Source organism: Nicotiana sylvestris, chromosome 9 (genome assembly GCF_000393655.2).
Source record: "Nicotiana sylvestris chromosome 9, ASM39365v2, whole genome shotgun sequence".
In the NCBI taxonomy this organism is placed as follows: domain Eukaryota; kingdom Viridiplantae; phylum Streptophyta; class Magnoliopsida; order Solanales; family Solanaceae; genus Nicotiana; species Nicotiana sylvestris.
Window position 1 is genome coordinate 62,631,527 of NC_091065.1, and position 19,393 is coordinate 62,650,919.

At 37.4% G+C, this 19,393-nt stretch overlaps 1 long non-coding RNA gene across 1 annotated transcript; it reads left to right on the forward strand.

The window, feature by feature from the left end:
- The first annotated feature begins 9,073 nt into the window (after positions 1-9,073).
- On the forward strand, positions 9,074-12,147 carry LOC138876969 (uncharacterized). The gene is made up of 2 exons (XR_011402287.1): positions 9,074-9,397; positions 11,869-12,147. It is a non-coding gene; the product is annotated as an uncharacterized lncRNA (long non-coding RNA).
- Positions 12,148-19,393: the final 7,246 nt, after the last annotated feature.

Genomic DNA, 19,393 nt, shown 5'->3' on the forward strand with positions numbered 1-19,393 from the left:
GTTTCTTTTGTTAAAGAGTCATCTTTTTTCCTTTGTCTTTTTATTCTGTTCCCTTTTATTCCTTTCATAGAAAAATTCCCCAGTAGAGTCTGTTTGGTCAGAGCAAGTGAGAAATGACTTCAAAATATGCCATCAGCTTTACAATTATGCAAGATGAGATCTGACTAGTACATCCAAGTGGTATAGTCAGCAAGGAACAAGCGCGAGGCCAGTGTCAAGAAAGATATCCCCAGCAAAAGGGAATTGACAAAAGGATTGACGAGTGTCAAGAGGGATATCCTTGCCAAAACCAAAGGTTATAAAACCTCAAGGCCAAGGCCCGTGAACAAAGCAAGGAGAGCAGTGAGCATGATTTGGGAAATTCATACTAAACTAAAAGGTCGGGGAAAGGCCAATTTCCGAGCTATGCCACAAAAGAAGAGGGATATCCCCAGCAGAAAGGGATTATCCCCAGCAAATAATATTATCCCCAGCAAGTTTTTTGGAGCGCAGAGCAGGGAAGGAGAAAGGGAAAAGTCATCCCCAGTAGGAGTATCACAACCAACCACCACAGTCAAATCTTAAAAGGAAATGGCATTGATGGCGGAAAGGCATGCCACAAGGGAGATTGTCAAACTAGGGCAGAAAATTTTCCTTTCATTTAGAAAATTTTCTGGAAGTCAGATACCCATTCGGGGAAGAATAAAGATAACACCAGTCTCAAGGGAAGTGGTCTTAGAACCAGTGTTGCCCCCAACATAATAAGTTTCAATGGAGGAAGTTGTTCCCCAGCGGACAGAACAAAGGGATGAAACTTGAGCTCAGAAAAAGCAAAAGGCCAGTATCATTCCCAACAGCCTCCCGAAGAGTGAAGCACTAGTTCTGAAGGAATCAGAATCTCCCAGCAGTGTTATCCTCGATAGCGTTATCCCCAGCTGATAACATTCTATCCCCCAACAGGTAAGTAAATAATTCCCCAACAGGGTTATCCCCAGCAGTTTCGAGGAGTCCAACACAAGTTTGGTGAAAATCGGTATCCTCAGCGGTTCCTTTTGGGGAAAGGCAAAACGAGTCTTAAGGGAGGTAGTCTTCGAAGGAAGAAGCAAAAAAAAAAAAGAAAAAAAAGGGAAGTAGTTTGCAGAGGAATGAAACATCCTACTTAAAAGGAAGTAGTTTTGGAAGGAGTAAGATAACATATTTACTCAGTAGAGTTATCCTCAGCAGTGTTGAAAGAAAGAAAATAATGAGTTTTAATAAAAGGAGTTGTATCCCCAGCGGACAGAACCAAAGAGATGAAACTGGTGCTTAGAAAAAGCAAAAGCCATTATCATCCCCCGCAGCTTCCAGAAGAATGAAGCATCGATTTGAAGGGATAAAATTCCCCAGCAGCGTTATCCTCAACAACGTTATCCCAAGAAGATAACACTTTTATCCCCAGCAGTATTGAGAGAAAATAAAATAAAAAATTGAAGGAGGGGAAGAAAGGAGACTCCCCCAGTGGTATTATCCTCAGCAAGCAGGCGTCCACCTGGAGAACAAGGAAGAACAATTGAAGTATCAGCAAGCAGGCGTCCACCTGGAGAACAAGGAAGAACAGTTGAAATATCAGCAAGCAGGCGTCCACCTGGAGAACAAGGAAGAACAGTTAAAATATCAGCAAGCAGGCGTCCACCTGGAGAACAAGGAAGAACAGTGGAAATAGCAAGCAGGCGTCCACCTGAAGAACAAGGGAATATAATTCAAATTTCCAGGTCAGAAGCCCCCCTGAAGAACAGAATGGCGATTTATTTTTGACATTATTGGTTGAAGTCAGGAGCCCGCCTGAAGAGAGGAGGGTACCACTTATTTGGAAACTAGAAAGTTGCCGGTTTCCAAGCGAAACTCGATGCTACTTAAGACGTTTTATTTTTAAAAGTTGTTGAAATCTCGCCAACCTAAAGAAAGGAATGGCATTTTTTTTAAAAGTTGTTGAAATCTCGTCAACCTAAACAAAGGAATGACATTTTATTTTAAAAGTTGTTTGTTTGAAGTCAGGAGCCCGCCTGAAGAGATGAAAGACGTTTTATTTTAAATTTGTTTAAATCTCGCCAACCTAAAGAAAGGAATGACATTTTATTTTCAAAATTGTTGTTGAGGTCAGGAGCCCGCCTGAAGAGAGGAAAGACGTTTATTTTAAAGTTGTTTTTGAAGTCAGGAGCCCGCCTGAAGAGAGGAATGGCGTTTATTTTAAAGTTGTTGTTGAAGTCAGGAGCCCGCCTGAAGAGAGGAGAGGCGTTTTATTTTTAAAGTTGTTGTTGAAGTCAGGAGCCCGCCTGAAGAGAGAAATGGCGTTTATTTTTAAAGTTGTTGTTGAAGTCAGGAGCCCGCCAGAAGAGAGGAAAGGCGTTTATTTTAAAAGTTGTTTATTTGAAGTCAGGAGCCCGTCTGAAGAGAGGAAAGACGTTTTATTTTTCAAAATTAGTGTTGAAGTTGGGAGCCTGCCCATATAATAGAGGAATATGTTTCAGTCTTTACATTTCAAGAGTTGAAGTTGGGAGCCCGCCCATATAACAGAGGAATACATTTCAGTATTACATTTCAAGTGTTGAAGTTGGGAGCCCGCCCATAAGAACAGAGGAATACATTTCAGTATTACTTTTCAAGTGTTGAAGTTGGGAGTCCGCCCATAGAACAGAAGAATACATTTCAGTCTTTTTATTTCAAGTGTTGAAGTTGGGAGCCCGCCCATATAATAGAGGAATACATTTCAGTATTACTTTTCAAGTATTGAAGTTGGGAGCCCGCCTGTAGAACAAAGGATTACCTTTCAAGATCAAGCAGTAACCCACCGGAAGGCAGAAGGTTACAACAAAAATCCCCAGCATTCAATCCAAGTTAGAAATAACAGAAGCTCGCTTCAAGAATGCGAGTCAACAGTCTGAGATGATCAACATAAGCTATTCAAAAATAAAAAAAATAAAAAAAATGATGAATCCAAAGTACGGAAGTGGAGAACAGATGTGGTCTGCTCAAGAACTAGCACCTACAACTAGCAAGTATCAAGGTTCAAATCCAAAGTCTGTATGAAGCACCATTCAAGACTCAAGATCAAGTTTCAGAAGACTTATAGATAGGAATCCTTGTAACTAGTAGCTGATAGGCTTAGTTAGTCTTTTTCATTTTTCATTTTTGATGTAATGACAGGACCGCGGACCGGAACCTCAACGGAATGGCACCTCGATCGGCTCTTCACCTCGGTACACTCTACCATCTCTCTCATTTCCGAACTACACGTGGCCTGATTCCTTTATAACCAAGGATATGTAGGCAGCTCAGATACCAAGGCTCGGTCACATTCCCTTCCTTTCCTTAGTGTAGTCCTTCCAAATAATGGTCGGGTCAAAAACATGTCTAGTCGTTCTTTGTCGGAAAACTCTTCGTGTTTCCAGTCAAAGAGGGCAGTTGTAGACGTGTGATTTTTGACCCTCCCCGGGAATTTTCACATTTTTAGCGTGAATATTTAAATTGGGTCTAATATAGCTATTTTGACTATTTTACTTTATTTCGTCGCAAAAGAAAAATTACAAAAAAAAAATATATATATATATAAATTTTAGCTTATATATTTCTCATAAACTTGAAAAAATACAAAAAATAGTATCTTATTTTTGTACTTTATATAATTTCGAAAATTATAAAAAATATGGTTTTATTAATGTTTTGTAGTCATTTTAATCTTGAAAAATACAAAAATAGTACTTTATATTTTATCTTTATATGAAAACGAAAATGACAAAAATAGTTTTATTTATGCTTTGTACCTATTTTAATCTTGAAAAATACTAAGAAAAAAAAGAAGAAATAGTTTTGTTTTAAATAATTAGTCTTATTTCAGTAGTTATTTTGCTTGCATAAGATTAATTAAATTACATCGTGTTTTTATTCTCGGATCAGGGCAAAGAATAATATTTGGGTTTAAACTACCCGTTTTAGGCCTAATTTTCAGACCTGACCCATAATAATCCGAACCTCACCGCGCATGGGGGACACATGTCTTGGACCCCTACACGTGGGGTCCATGTCCTTTGAACAAGGACAAAACACATGGGGGATTTAAAAATTGAAAAAGCTGAAAAAATTTGGGAAGGGGAATTGGAAAATCAAAAAAAAAAAAGCAAAAAACTTTTGGGAAGGGGAAGGGACAGAACGTGAAGGGGGTATTGGAAAATAAAAAAAATAGTAAAAAACTTTTGGGAAAGGGAAAGGACAGAACGTGAGGGGAAGAAGGAGTGAAAGAATTTTAAAAGCAAAAATTTTGGAAAGAGAAAAAGGAGGAGAACGTGAAAAAAGGGAGAGAGAAATTTTTTGAAAAACAAATTAAAGGAAAAGGCCACTGTTCATCTTCTTCTTCATTTTGAAGAAGAAGAAAACTGAAGAAAACATTCACGCCATAGCCCATGGCCTCCTCCCCTTTCACGTCAAAACGACCATAACCAGCCTCCCCGTCGCTTCCTCGCGCACAGCAGTGAACCAAACAGTCCGGCGACCACAACCCGTATCCCGTCATCACCATTGTCCCAGCTGCTCGTCGTAGCTACTGCTGCCTTCTGCTTTATCTTTTCCATCCAAACGCCACCACCAAATGACCCTTCCAGCGATGCCAAGCTACCAAACGACCAGCTTTGCTTCACCGCCTCCAAACCTCTCTGTCACCTTCCTGTCGTGACCAAACTACCAGTGAACCACCCCCTCCTTAACGTCCGTCGACCACTGAACTCCCTCGCGTCCAGCCAGCCACCCGCTCGCCTCCCCGTCGTTCAGCAGCTATGGGCAGCCCGTGAAACCACCATTGCTGTGGCTGCTGCCCAGTTCCTCCGTATCCATAACCAGTCCAAATAACCACATAACTTCCACGACCAAACAGACCCGTCAGCAGCCCCCCCCTCATCGGAACTGCTGCCCAGCTCGTCGCGCCACACCCCAGTCCAGCGGGCAGCGCTACTCCTACTGCTGCGTCGCGTCGCCAACGACCCATACTCCTTCAGTCCGAAGAACCAGCAGTTTGCTTCTTCCTCACATCCAAACGACCCCTTCTGCTTCATCTTCTCATATCAATCTGTTGCGTCGAAAAAAAAAACCAGTAGCAGCCATGACCCATTCTCCGTCCGTTCGCGTTCGAGCTTGTGGCGCGAGCTATTCCGTTTGAGCTTTGATGACTGTTTCTATGGTTTCCCGTTTGAAGTCCGTTCGAGTTCCGATGTGAGGTTCCAGTTCATTGGTTTCGTTGCTTCATCTCGCCGACTATGGCTCCATTTTGGTTGGACGAATGAGTTGTAAACCCCCAGAAGTGTTTATCATTAGAGGTTCGTTTCTAATCTTTGTTTGAGTTGATATCAGTTACTATCATGTCCGAGCTTGAACACGTGTTATGTTGAAGATTTTGTTTAAATCTGTCGAGTTTTAGTTTTGTGCTTATGTTACTGCTATCTCAAATTGGCATGCTAGACAAAACGTTGTGCAAAAGTTTTCATGTTCGTGACTAGCTTGTCGAATTTGTAGTCGGATTGATTTAATAAGTTCTATCATAATTTTGTTAGTCATTATTCTGTTGGTTGCCATACGGGTTAGTTCTAATGTAAGTTCATGTTTAATTGTAATTTGTCAAGGTTGAAACACTCAAACACTCTTTATTAGCCGTACATCCTACTAGCTTCCATTGTTAGATTAATAAATTAGGATTTCCTTTTTTTAGAGACGAACAAAGTAGAAAATTGTAGTTGCCTTAAGCTTACCTTTTTTAAAAATAAAAATGAGACGAGCCTCGCCAAATAAAACGTGCAGATTGCGGGGCCCTCACAAAAAATGTATGGTTTAATTAGAATTCGGGAGGACCGTTTAGCGAATTTCACGGCCTTCCCAAAATAATAACGCGTTAGCCTCTTTAGACGCGATTTAATTAAATTACTTTCTTAAACTCGGGTGCACATTTATGTGACCCAAATACAAATCTCAGCGGAGTCGAAATGTGTCTCTAATCATGGGTACATTGATTGTGACGTGGTTTGAGATGCATTTCCATGACGTTGCAAAATTTTTAAAATAATGAAGGAGACGAGCCTCGACAAACAAAAATGCACAAGTTGCGGGGCCCTCTAAACGTATCTATTAAAATACTTAGAATTTGGGACATGTCGTTTAGCGAAATTCCAAAGCCTTACCCAAAATAATAATACGCTAGTCGTTTTAGGTGCGCCTTTAATAATTTAATTTTCTTAAACTCGGGTGCACATTTATGTGACCCAAATCCAAATCTCAACGGAGTCAAAGTGTGTCGACGACCACGGGTACATTGATTGTGACGCGGTTTGAGATACATTTTCACAACGTTGCAATTCCCTGTAAAAATAATAATAATTATGAAAGCGGTAAAAAAAGTTAAAATTTGCACATAAGTTTTTATTTGTATAAAATCAGATAATCAAGCCTAATATGACAGTTGAGCGACCGTGCTAGAACCACGGAACTCGGGAATGCCTAACACCTTCTCTCGGGTTAACAAAATTCCTTATCCGGATTTCTGGTACGCAGACTGTAATATGGAGTCATTATTTTCCTCGATCCGGGATTAAAAATTGGTGACTTGGGACACCCTAAATCTCCCAAGTGGCGACTCTGAAATAAATAAACAAATCCCGTTTCGATTGTCCTTTAATTGGAAAAAATCCTTGTACCCTCTCGGGAGCGGAAAAAGGAGGTGTGACACCCATTAGATTCCTAGTCCTAAACCTTGTTCTTTCATGGTAGAATTAGGTATTTTTGGAAGAATTGGGGGGGGGGGGTTTGCCAATTGAGGATTTAGACCTCGATTTGGGGTCGGATTCTAAAACTAATTATATATTCGGGCTCGGGGTGAATGGGTTTTGGTCAAAACCTCGAGTTTTGGCCAAGCAGGCCCGGGGTCGATTTTGATTTTTGGGGAAAGTGTTGGGAAAACCTTAAATCATGTATTGAAGTTTATTTCTTTAGCAATATTTGATACTATTGAGTTAATTTTCGCTAGATACGATTGGTTCGGAGGTGGATACTAGAGGAAAAGAGGTAATTGAGCATTGGGTCGCCTGCGGAGCGAGGTAAGTTTTGTGTCTAACCTTGGCTTGAGGGATTAGGTATTGTTGCCTATTTGCTACATGTTTGGTTGTTGAGTACAACGTATAGGTGAGGTGACGAGTACCTATGCATTGTTGTTGAGTCATAGCATGCGAGTGAGTCTTATTCTTGTAATCGTTATATTCTTTAATCATATTATTCATGCTTAGACTAGTTATTCTTTATGTTGAAAAACTCTTATCATGTTTTATGGAATTTGATATTGATTGAGTATAGACTCAAAGTTGAGGTTGACATTGTGGAACTAAATGTTGAAGTGAGACTTGTCATCGGTAATTCTATCTCCCTGTTGTTATTATTCATTATTTTGGTGAGGCAGAGTGTAAAGCATAAAGGGTGATGTCGTGCCATTTAATATTCATTATCGTGTGAGGAAGAGTGTAAAGAACAATGGGTGATGCTGTGCCATTTCATATCCATTATCATGTGAGGAAGAGTGTAAAGCACGAAGGTTGATGTCGTGTCATTTTATATTCATTATCATCGTTTCTTTCATTTATTCTGGTGAGGTGAGAGTAAAAGCACGAAGAGTGATGTTGTGCACTTGTTTTGCTATGTTTAATATTTTCATTGGTGCAAAGTATGTTTTTTGTTGTGTTTCTTTACTGATACCATTTTCATGATCTTGTACTCCCCTCAGCATGTTTCCCCCTCCCATTATTATTTGTTTAGTTTCTATGAGTTGTTATTGCTCGTATATTGTTTAACTGCATATGTTTATGTTGTTGTTTTGTCCTAACCTCGTCACTACTTCGCCGAGATTAGGCTCGGCACTTACCAGTATATGGAGTCGGTTGTACTGATACTGCACTCTGCACTTTCTGTTCAAATTTCGGTACCGATTCGAGCTGATCTTTAGTTTAGTTGCTGGCTTCATCTGATCGGAGATCCAAGATAGACCTGTTGGCGTCCGCAGGCCCTGACGTCCCCTTCCATACATTCACTTTACTATTTTTTTTTGGTATAGAAAACAGTTATATTTCCTTCAGACATTTGTTGTAGTTAAATCTTAGAAGTTCGTGGATTATGCTTCAGATTCTGGGTAGCTTTATATATTAAGATTGTTATGGATTTCGACACTCTTTTTAACTTGTTATGGTTTAATTATTATTAATCACTGAAAGGCTTAAGAATTGGTTTAATAATCTCTAACATTGGCTTACCTAGAAAGTAAAATGTTAGGCATCATCACGGTTCTTACGGTGAGAATTCCGGATCGTGACACTAAATGAATTAGGTGCAGTGAAAGAATTATACAGGATCTTTATACAAATAGCTGGTCATATTCGACATTTACTTTTTCTAGTCATATACATAGACTATATGTTGATTATACATAATTATACACATATAATGTAAGCACGTAATTTTTGACCCGGGCAACTTTTAAAAGTAGTATTTTAAAAATATTTACTTATTTTTCATTTTAATAGAATTTCAGTCAACTTTTAATTTTGAAAAACATAAGTTCAAATACACAAAAAAATAGCTTTATAATATTTCTTCTCTTATTATATATCTTTTTTTAATCTTTTATTTATTTATTTAAGTTTATTAGTATTTTATAATGATAACATTATAATTTTTACCATTACTTTAATATAGTTTTCTGTACCTTTTTCTAACATCTAAAAATACCAAAAATATTTTTATTTTAATATATAGTTCACTTTAATAGTTTATTCTTATTAATTAAGATTAATTAGTATATTTCAGTAGTATTTTTATTTTTATTTTTGTTCAATGAGAAAGAATTGAATTTGGGCCAATTGGGAGCTCATTTTCGGATTTTAGTAGTCCGGCAAGACAAAGGTTTATTCTTCTCAACCCATTAGCCCATTCTCCACTTAAACGCAAGATTTAATCTTAGTCATCTACTCTCCTCTAATCCAGCTATCATTATCCCTTCCCACCTGCTCATAAAATACCAATTATGAAAACCGTAACCCCAATCTTGAAAGAGAAGGAAACGACTCCCCTTCAAAAAAAGTCATCTCTATCCTGACACATTTTTCATTTTTCAAAAGCAGCAGATGGGCAAAAGCTTTTGAGCTCAAAGTACGGACCCCCCTCCCATTTCAAAAAAAGAACAAAACAACTCAAAAGAAAATGGACAAAAACAGATACATACATAGAGGAACGAAAAAGTGACAAATTTGAGGGGAATTAAAAGATTAGACGCCATTTGCTATCAACGTGAACTGCTGCTTTTCTTGTTCTTCGATTCAGCTAAATTGAGTCCGTTCGCGGCTCGATTCACGGTTCCGTCGAGGTTGGCTGTCTCTTAGCTTTTCTTTTTCTTCCTATAAAGTGCTTCATCGATGCTTGTTTTATATTGCAGCACTTTGGTTCGTATAAATGAAAGATTTGTTGATTAATTTGGGTGTAGCAGCTTTACTTTATATTTCACTCTTCTTCTACTTTCGATTCTGACGATGTTAATTGATTTGTCATAATCTCGTCCAAGCATGCCAGATTTGCTCTGTATTTCTTATTCAAGCCTCGGGTCTTATCTATTATTGTAACGACCTAATTGGTTGTTTTGCTTTTTAGAACCCCGTTCCAATAGATAAGACTTCCCGTACTTGCTTTTACTGATTTTATGACTTGCAGGAATGGTTGGTTCGGGATTTGGAAGAGTTTGGATTGAAATCAAACATTTGGTTCCTTAAGGTTGGCTAAAAAGGTCAAGTTTGACTTCGGTCAACGTTTTGAGTAAACGACCTCGGAATTCGAATTTTAAGGTTCCAACAGGTTCATATGATGATTTCGAACTTGGGCGTATGTCCGAATCGGGTTTTGGATGACCCGGGAGCGTTTTGGTGCCTAATAGTGAAAGTTGATTCCTTATTTTGAAGTTCTTAAATATTTGGTTTGAAGTGGATTTTTGTGTTATTAAGGTCCAAACGGAGTTCCGAGACCGGGAATAGTTCTGTATTGCCATTTAAGACTTGCACACAAAATTTGGTATAAATCCAAGTAGTGTAAGTGTGTTTCGTCGCATTGGAGGTAAATTGAAGAATTTAAAGTTCATAAGTTTGATCCACTTGGTTTTAGGGGGTGATTCTTAGATTTAGCATTGTTTTGGGCGTTCCGAGGGTTCGCGCAAGTCCGTTATATGATTTCAAACTTGTCGGTATGTTCGGGCAGGACCTGGGGACCCCGAGTGTCAATCAGACGAGGCTCGATGAAGTTGTAAAATTTTGAAAGGAGCTGAAACTCCAGGTATCTGTCATAACTGCACCTGCGGTTGGTCAGCTGCAGGTGCGAGACCGCAGAAGCGGTCGAGCCCTCGCAGGTGCGGCCAAGGGGGAGGAGCCCAGGAACCGCAAATGCGGCTCCTTTTCCGCAGAAACGGACCCGCAGGAGCGGCCCCAGACCGCAGAAGCGGTCCCAGCCAGCCCAGCCCAGCTCCACAGATGCGGACATTCACCCGCAGAAGCGAGTTGCCCCGAACCGCAGGTGCGAAAATCGTTGAAGGCAGTGCCTTCATTTAATACGGGAATGTGCCATTTTTTTACACATTTCCTTCATTGTTTGGGCGATTTGGGAGCTTCCAAAGAGGGAATTTCAATCTATCATTGTGAGGTAAGTTATTTCTACTTAATGTGAGTTTAATACTTGGGTTTTGGGTAGATTAACACATAAAGATTAGTGAAAATCATGGGATTAGAGTAAAACCTAGGGTTTTGATAAAAACAAGATTTAACCACGAACTTTATTATGCAATGAAACAGAAATCATATATTCTTGATCCTTAGGTTATGAGTAACAACTTCCCTAAAAAAAAAAAAAATTGGAATCCGGGTACGTGGACCCGGGGATGGATTTTAGGAAACTTGTATTTAGGGTTGGGGAATTACTTTAATAGTTGGAATATGAACTCTTGAGCTTGTATTGACTAGTTCTTACCCCGTTTAATTAGTTATGGATCGTTCGGCTACGGAGTTAAGGGTTTGAGCACATTCTTGATATTGGAAGTAAGCTTTGGAGCGAGGTGAGTCTCCTTTCTAACCTCGTAAGAGGGAAATAAACCCCTAAGTGAATCTAATAAATGTATGAGATTGTTTGTGGCGGCTACGTACGTACGTGATGACGAGAGTCTGTGCGTAGCTACTATTATGCTAATTGTACGAGTAGTTTCGGACCCGTATTATGCCATACTTGCAAATGCTTATATTCTTTCATGCTAATGAGATCACTTAGGACATGTTAGGGATTGAAAATAAACATAAACGAACGTATGCACTTACTTGAGAACTTGTGTGAACTTATTTGAATATGATTGCGCCTTTATGTGCCTTCTTGATAATAATTGATTATTGTGGATCGGGCCGATTGCCTCGGTAGAAATAGATGCATCTATGATTCGCGCCATTCGACCCTCTGGCAGTGCATAATTTCTTTTATGTTGGACCGGGCTGTATGACTTCGGCATAATGTGCGTATGATATTTATGTGAAATCTTATCCATGACTTACTCTGTTAAATGCCTTGAAGTGCAATTATTCTAAGACATGGCCGAAACTGATATACTGTACTCTTTAAATTCTGAGCTTGCCATTATGTTCATGTTATCCATACTTAGTGTAATATTTAATTATTATTGGCATTGACCTTAGTAAGTGTCAAGTCGACCTCTCGTCACTACTTCTTCGAGGTTAGACTGGATATTTGCTGGGTACATGTTGTTTATGTACTCATACTACGCTTCTGTACTTAATTGTACATGATCTGAGGCAGGTACATCTGGCTACCCATCTGGTGTGCATCCTTGATAGTAGGCCGAGATTCCACGATGAGCTGCTCCCTTCCTATGCCGTCCAGCAGCATGATGGAGTCTCTCTTTGTTTTGACTGTCTATTCTATTTCAGACAGTAGGACAGATTTATTCTTTTGTATATTTTACTAGATGCCCATATACTTGTTACACCAGGTCTTGACACACACATTGGTAGACTATTCTTTTGGGTTGTATATCTATTACTTTAAGTTTCTAATTATCACTTGTTTTAAATTCAAGTTAAGAAAATGCTGGAGTTGTTTTGGTAAAGTAAAATGAGAACACACTAATATCTTCGAGTTGGCTTACCTGACAATGATGTTGGGCGTCATCATAACCTATAATAAAATTGGGTCGTGACAATTATTGCTATTTAACATAATTTTTCTTTCCCTGTTAAACACCTGTAAACATCAAGTTCTGCTCATTTGTGTGTGCCCTTTCATACATTACTTAGTGCTTGTTAAAGATTGGGACTTTTGTGGTAAAATTTAAAGGTTGGCCTACGTCAGTTGATAAATGAATACCAATTGCCTCAGTATCTTTAAGCATTAGTTCAATAATTAAGTACCGTCATTTCTTCACAATAAATCCATAGTTGTTGACCTCACAATAATCCTGAATTAGTTTTAGAAAAATCATGAACACTCGTAGTGTATTTTAGGCGCGTAAATAAATTATTGTGATTATGGGTACGGTTTTCGTGGCATAGTCAGGATATATAATTCCTAATTTGAGTGTGTGTTTCACATGACTCGACCATAACTTCAAATAATAACAAAAATAAATATGTTGTAAATCGCGGGTGTGTTTCACGTGACACGATTCGCAATGTGTTCGAATACAACAAGTGCGCACCATTGTGACTTATTTAAATAAATTTCATAAATCCTAAAAGCAATTAAAACTCTATTAAAAGCGGTTAGAAAGTTAAAAATGCACAATAGATTTAAACATATAATAAATCAGATAATTATGTCAATTATTAATAGTTGAGAGACCGTGCTAAAATCACGAAACTTAGGAGTGTCTTACACCTTCTCCCGGGTTAACAGAATTCTGTACATGGTCTTATGTGTTCACGGATCATAAATAGAGTCAATTTCTTTGATTCGGGATTCACAACAAACCAGTGACTTAGGACACCATAAATTATTCCAAGTGGCGACTCTCATTAATTAAATAATCCCATTTCGATAACGTCACTTTAATTGGAAAACTCCCTATCCGTCGGGAAAAGAAGGTGTGACATATAATACATTAATTGTGCATATACTCTACTTTCATCGGCTATTTTTAGTTTAAGCGGTTAGGTAAGCAGCTATTGGGGTTACGTAAAAGAATTATACAGCCAATAGCAAACCGCACTAGGTATACTTGTGGGGCATTTTCATACATAACCACTTTTGCCGTCATCATTTATGTTATACCCGTATTGTACAAAATTTTGCAACAAGTTCCCGCTCGGATCTAAAGTAGTTCAATCTCTTTAATGGCACTTCAAAAATTCAAAATCTTAAGTAGTTCCATTTCATCAATGCAACTTCAGAAAACAAATATGAAGTTCTTCTATCCTTCAAATGCAACTTTAGAAATTTGAAACTTAAGTAGTTCAATCTCTTCAATACAACTTCAAAATTCGAATCTTATGTTCTGAAACATAAACTTGTGCTTCAAATTTTAACAATTCAATACACTATTTAAGGCCCCAAAACCTATTCTAGATGAGCTCAAATGTAAAACATAACTTTCAAATATAATAAAGAATAAATCTCAATCATCAAATTGTCTAACCAACAACTAATTTAACAAACTCATTTTGCAAACTAAGATGAAGAAGAAGAAGAAACCTAAGCACAACGAAAAAGAAAGCAGCAGCGGAAAAAAAAGAAAATATATATCTGAAAATTATGCAAAAATGAATATCAATTTTCTTTTTCAAAAAAATATGTATAAATTTAATGGGCGGCTTTACCCACAGAGTAATTTGGATCCGTTGACCCACTTCTTGGTAAAACCCTCACAGTTAATTGTTCTTTTTGTGCTTCAATTTCGTTTCTCGATTACTTCTTGGCTAATTATAATATTGTCTCGATTTTTAAATTTAAAATGTCTTTCCAAATTTATGGTAAAAATCAGATATGTACTCGAAAATTGCTATGAATGTTGTGGTATTGGGTGCAATTTATTTTGAAAAAGACGTCAATCTTCAGAGACCAATCGAATCTTTTCTTACAAAATTTATGAACAAGTATAGTTAATTCTCTATAAGGCAACCTTATGATGCAAACTATGAAAAGAATAGAGAGAAAAGACAAAAAGAAATGTGTAATTTAACGACATTCAGTATGATATTCCCCTTATTAATAAGCGACAGTTTGAGGAGCTTGGGTCGTCCGGGGGTATTTTGGAAAAACAAATAAGCGACAGTTTGAGGAGCTTGGGGTCGTCCGGGGATATTTTGGAAAAACTGCGAATACTTTGGTAAAATTCAGGTGTTAATCCTACTTTAGTTTTGACACGTTACTTTACACCGCCCAAACAATCATATCTACACTCTGTTTCCTCCCAATTTCTCTACACTTTATTTCTTCTTCAAAATTTCCATCACTGCTTATCTGCTCTTCCAATTTTCCTTGTTTCTTTTAGTCTTCTCTCTTCTTGGACAGTTAATTCGCCTTGATTGTACAGTTATAAGGTGAGTTTTAGTTTCTTGTTTTCTTGATTTTTGAAATAGCTGTTGCATATAAATTGTTTAAGCTGATTAAATTATTCGTCCCTCATTCTTTGTCATTCGTCCAGAAAAAACTGGGATATTTGGAGTTGTTTCCCATTTCAGTTGGGTCGAATTCAATTCCCACAATTACTCACTTAACCCCTTTGAGTATATTTGCTGATGTTGTTCTTGAAGCGTTTGGCGGGTTCAGTGATCTTGATGTATCTGTTTATGCTTTTAAAGATGTTGGAATGATTTTACCTTTTGGAACCAGAGATGAAAGACAAGGACAAATTTGAGAAAATTTTGGGTTTGTCCATGGCTTTCATTTCTTCGATGTATGGTAAAGAGCACATATCTGTATTTAGTATATGGTTCATAAAATAGTATTACTGTATTAGAGGTAAATAAGTTTAGTTGATTGTCACTATTTATGCATTCCTTGTTCTTTATTTGCATTTTTATTGTAAAAATAAACTATTAACCACTAATCGATCTTGCATATTATGTTACTGTGTTTGATGTAGCCAATCCTAAAATCTGTGTATTTACCGTTATTGTATGAGCTCTCTGATGCATTGTGGTGGCTATAAAGAATAGAGTACCTAATGATATTTTATTTAAACAAAGGAGAACTTTGATGTAGCTAAAGCGCTTGACAATATGCTTAACTGGTGACAATATATTTTATGTATTATATATCTTTATAAAAGATGTGTCATGTCTTCAACTGTTATATGCATAGTTCTTATAGTTGTCTGTAGAAGTATTCTGGGGTTTTGTGGAAAATGGATTTGTCCCAGTTCTGATGTGATTTTGTGGATATATATAAAATTTTGTTGTCACTGATCAATAGATCATGCTTCTTATTATTAAAAATAAATAAAAGTAGATTGAGGTGAAACATTAAAAAGTAGTGGAAAAACAAAGTGAAGAATCAGTTCTTGAATTTGGCTTAGTAGTAATGGGGGTCTCTATTCCTATACTTGTAATAGTGATTGCCTTTCATCTCATCGCCTTTGTTCTTGCCGTCGGTGCTGAACAACGTCGTAGCACGATACCCTCTATAGCTTATATTCTGTTTTCATTGATCTTTCTTTTTTCGCTTTTGTTTCTGAACATAGGTAAAGATGGAACTTTGTGCTTGTGTGTGTGTTTTTCTGGGTAGAGTTAAAACCTTAAAGTCTGAACTTTTTTGTTTTATTTGCTTCATAGTCTAGCTATTGATTAATTTTTTGGTGTTTTTTCCCTGAGTATAGTTAAATATTTAATTTATTTTTTCAGTTCTGGTTGTACTTAGATTGAACTTTTTGGTATTATTTGCTTTATAGTCTAGCTATTGATTAATTTTTTGGTATTTTTCCCTGGGTATAGTTAAAGATTTGATTTATTTTTTCATTTCTGATTGTAGTTAAAGATTGAACTTGTTAGTTTTATTTACTTCATAGTCTACTGCTTTGTTGCACCAAAGGCAAAGCTGGTTGTTATGCTTTCGCCTTATTTGACTCTTATTTACATTTCTCTTCATCGTTTTGGAAATTATGCAGGGTACAATATGTATGAAGCTTATTGTTCGTATTACGTATATCTAAATAGCAGATGATCAATTGATGACAAGCTGAGTTAGGTTTTTTGGTCAACCGTCAACAATCTTTGGCTTATGTTGTGCCAATAGAATGGCTGACTCTTATGGTTTTGCCTTATTTGGGCTCTTACTTAGATTTTTTTTTACCGTTATGAAAAATCTGTGGATGCTTTATTTCTCTCCATTTTCTTTTGTATAATATTTTTATAAAATTCTTATTGAAAAAAGGTGCAGCCTTGAAATTACATGACTTTACTCTTTATGTTTTACTTTCATGTATTTATAGTATACTAAGTGTTATCTGTTGTTCCTTTTTAAATATTTGAAGAAAATAATGTACGCCAATGTTCATGTATGGTCTTTTATCTTTGTTTCAAACTAATAAAAAGTTGCAAAAGTGATTGGCTGACACTTATAAAACTTAAATTTCTTCGTGAATGGATCGTCAACAAAAAAGAAAACAACCTTGCATAACAATAGAAAATCGCGATAAGAATGCGAAGTGGCGTGAACTATATCATGACATGGACACGGCTAAAAAGAACGCACTTCTACTGCAACGCCGCCTCAAAAAGAGAGAGGCAACAACTAATCGTCTTCTTGGAAGTAGAAAATCTGTCAATCTTGCTGAATCAATGTCTGCAATTCAGGGTGATGTTATTATTAGAGGCTCTTGTTCTATTTCAAAAATAGGTTAGAATATCAAATTCATTATTCCTTATTTCCTCGCATATGTGTCTTCTGTATGAGTGTGTATGCGCAGTGGTTACTCTCCTGCAATCTCTATGTTTACAAATTATATTTTATTGCAGTTGCAACTGATCATGAGATTTTTACGCCATTAAATGTGCTTGACAAAGGGAAAAATGTGATTCATCCTATTTCTATTTTTGAAAAGGGTAAGCCTATAAATCTGTTATGACCATTTATTTTTCTTCGTTTACTATGCGCAAATATTTAATTGGCAACTATCTTGAACCAGGTTCGACATCAAGTACTTTAGGTAAATCAAGTGCTCCAACTACTGAAATAGTTCTGCTCGATGGTTAGTATCAACAAAACACTTTAACTCTATTGTTCCTTTTTTCTTCTTTTCTATTCCTTAAGGTTGTTTGATATATGCAGGTCACGTAAAGAATAAGAGAAATATGACTAATATTATGCGATTATGCCCTGATTATGTGCCGTTAAAAAAAGTTCCGAACTGTAAATTCTGCTTCGCAAAAAAATTTCAATATGAATCACCTGGATTTTGTTGTGGCCGCGGTTCAGTTAAGTTAACTTCTGAGAGAATGGCACCTAGACTGAGAAATTTATATACAGGAATTTGTGCAAAATCCAAGCACTTTCAGATATGCATTAGAACATATAACAATCTGTTTGCTTTTACCTCACTTGGTGCTACTTATGACAAAGATTTAGCCAAGAAAAATCGTGATATATATACATTTAGAGTTCAGGGACAAATGTATCATGTCACACCCCCTTTTTAACAAACTCACTAACCCTCTTAAAAATAAAAGAAATTTGTAAAGCTCAAAAGGGTTTTTAATTAAAAAAAAGTGAAAAACATTGTATTTAAAAGGAAATAACTCAGAGTCGCCACCTGACATTGATTTCGGTGTGCCAGGTCACCGTTTTTTTTAAAAAAAATAATTTTTCCTTTAAAACACTTTAGACTCCAAAACATAAGTCCGCACCAGAGATTATGGTAAGGGGATTCATTTGACTCGGGGAGAAGGTGTTAGGCATTCCCCGAGTCTCGTAGCTAGTACGGTTGCGTACATGATCAAGTTGGCTTTTAAAAATATTCGAATTGAGGCGAAAAACACAGAAAAAGAAAAATAAACACACAAGAGGCTCGAGATCGTCCCCAAATAGATTAAACTAAACAATAAAATAATAATATCCTATACTATGTTCACTCTACCATGTCCGTCACGGCCTTCAATTACATTCACTTAGGGGCATACCCCTGATAAAAGAACACAAAATATATATATATATATACAAACCCTACGGGGCATTCCCCTGATGAATTAACTAACTAAAAGGGACGACCTTTCGCCTCGAACGAACAAATCCTAAAGAATGCCTACCCAGGTGTGGTCGGCCTAAAGCATGCTCCTAGCGTTCAATGAAAGAGCTAACAATAACTAAATAGAAACATTAAAGCGAGTCATATTAAACACAATTCCGTCATCTTTCAACTTTCACTTCCGTGGCCCCTTTAATTCAACTCGGCTAATTAACTCAACTTCCTCCCTTAATTGATTCATGAAATAGTCCAATTCAATCACGGCAAGCAAATTAGATTCTAGACACTAATTAAGATAAATGTCACATTCCCATTAATGAATCATATACGAACTTTGATTACTTCAAAGAGAGCATCAATAGAAACATACCAACAAATAATCACATAATAGAATTAAAGGATTTAAGAAAAGAGAAAAGGGATTGGAACTCACAGAGAACAAACTTATAACGTTAACAGATAAACGTCGAGAGAATCCTACTGCTTACGCTGACTAGAAAAGTGAACTGCGCCGGCGTCCTCGACGAAACTCAACTCATTCGAACCTGTTTGGTCGACGACGGACGTTAGATCTGTTTTGGTATTTTTGAGCTGTTCTTTAGTAAATTTTCATGGAGCTTCAAAAGGCGATTTCAATGGAGTTTCATGGACTGGCTCTCCTCTACTTTTGTCCGTCCCCCTACTGCTCTACATGTGTGTGCGTTCCTGAGCAGCTGCTGCTCTCTCATTTCTGGTGAGTATGTTGGTGACGGAAGTGAGATAGAAACGAGAGAGAGAGAGAGAGAGAGAGAGAGAGAGAGAGAGAGAGAGGTAGGGGTCGTTTTCCGGCGAGTTTCGATTTAAAGATGAAGAAGAAGATGATGAAGGAGCAGGGGTCGTTTGGCTGTGTACGGGGTGGTCGTTTGGGGTGGCTGCGAGCTTGTTGGCGATTTTGTGTTGTGAGATCAAAGCTGTGAATTGTCGTGTGAGGGGGTGGCTGCTCGATGGATGGGGGGCTGTGTTTTCCGGCGAGAGATCCGACGATGGAGGGTGGCTTGCGTCTGGTCCCTTTTTCAAGATTAGGAGTTGAAAACCTGGGTTAGGGTTTCTATAATTGGTATTTTATATGAAGGTGGGAAGGGATGATGGCCATTGGATTAGAAGGAA